The 1,500-nt window shown below is 51.1% G+C and overlaps 1 long non-coding RNA gene across 1 annotated transcript; it reads right to left on the reverse strand.

Annotated features, from left to right (window-relative positions):
• Positions 1 to 300: 300 nt before the first annotated feature.
• On the reverse strand, positions 301 to 1,261 carry LOC123596721. The gene is made up of 3 exons (XR_006711825.1): positions 1,184 to 1,261; positions 893 to 1,099; positions 301 to 626 (listed from the first exon to the last, which is right to left on the reverse strand). It is a non-coding gene; the product is annotated as an uncharacterized LOC123596721 (long non-coding RNA).
• Positions 1,262 to 1,500: the final 239 nt, after the last annotated feature.

The following is a 1,500-nucleotide window of genomic DNA, read 5'->3' on the forward strand; positions in this document are numbered from 1 at the left end:
CGTTTCTGGAACAGTGAATGGGGAGGGGCACTCTCAAAGCTCAAAGCAGGAGCAGGTGCCTGCTCACTTGTCCTCTCACAGCCTGGGAAAGTGACCCACAGTCAGCAGAGTTGAACCAGACTCCTGGAGAGAACCTGGCCCTCAGGTTTCAGGATCTTAAGCTGCTTGGTTAGAGATACACCCATCCCTTCCTTGGCAAGATCAGGGGACTGCCAAGGTGTTGCTTACAACAGCTTCACTCCATGGCCCCTTGACCTGTAGGGTCTTCTGCTACACAACGTTCATTTTTAGGTGGTCCCAGACCCTTCCCTGGGATGATAGCCTGAATTCCAGACCCAATGGAGACACCTTTATGAGGAGGAAGATGGTCCTCTGAAGTTGTCTTCCCCTTTTGCCAGAAGGAGGCCTTAATGCAGCCCTCATTCTGACCTCTTCTCAGGAGGGCAGCCTGCAGGAACTTGCCTACAGAGGTTCTGCTTACCTCTCAGGTTGGTGAAAAGGGAAGAGAAGTCCTTCCCATAGGAAAGGATGAAGAGATACTGCATGATAGCCAGGCCACTTCCAGGATTTGCCAACTGAATGTGAGACCAGCCAGGGGGCTCATATGCTTCCTTCAGTACTTTTAGCTGTTCAAATGGAGACACAAAGTGGGTGGAGAATAAGGTTTAATCACAGCTGTGGATTTTTTGAGCTGTGGAAAAGAAATATTGACTCCAGGTGGGCCAGAAGGAAGGCCATCCTGAGCAGAGGGATGGAGCAATGCTGTCTACTGAGTATATCTTCCAAACATACCACAGCATGCTCCCCACCCCACCTGCTCTTTTACACAGTTTACTGGATGCTCCTCCCATTTAGAGCCTTGAGTTCTTTAGGGAATGGGGCTGGGACTCACCTGTAATCAATAAAATGCAGTGGACATGATTTCCCAGGATTGGTCAAAAAAGGGCCTGTTGGGCTGGACCCAGGCCATGAGAGCCCTTAGTGCAGCCACATGAAACACCTGCCATCTTCTATGGCTCCTCCTGGAGGCCTCCAGATGATTCCAGCCTTAGCCTACCCCTTCTCACAGCAGGGATGCAGGACCAGATTGCCCAGGAATCTAAGGAAGATAAGTAATGCTGTTGGCCAGAGGGCTTCTCTGCCCTCATTTGGGCTTAGGAGCAGAGGCACAGCTGGTGCTCACCTGGCATGAAGGCTGGGTCTCCCAATGGCACCTTCCCATCTGGTCCCATGTGAGAACTGGCGAGCTGGGACAGAAGGCAGTAATTCACACAGATCATGAAAAGGGCTTTGCTGTTGTCACCCTGAATTGCTCCCTTTGGGGGTGTCTCCACATGTCTTATTTCTATGAGGTCTCAAATGTCTTATTTCTATGGGCGGGTGACATGTCTGCAGAGTGGCTTGTGTCCAGGCTTCAGGTCCAAGCCAGATCTCAGAGACACACTCCTAAGTCAGAGAAGCATCACCTGCACCCACCTGCTCCTTCTCTTTTCCTTCTGT

The sequence above is a fragment of the Leopardus geoffroyi genome, chromosome C1 (genome assembly GCF_018350155.1).
Source record: "Leopardus geoffroyi isolate Oge1 chromosome C1, O.geoffroyi_Oge1_pat1.0, whole genome shotgun sequence".
Classification (NCBI taxonomy): Eukaryota; Metazoa; Chordata; class Mammalia; order Carnivora; family Felidae; genus Leopardus; species Leopardus geoffroyi.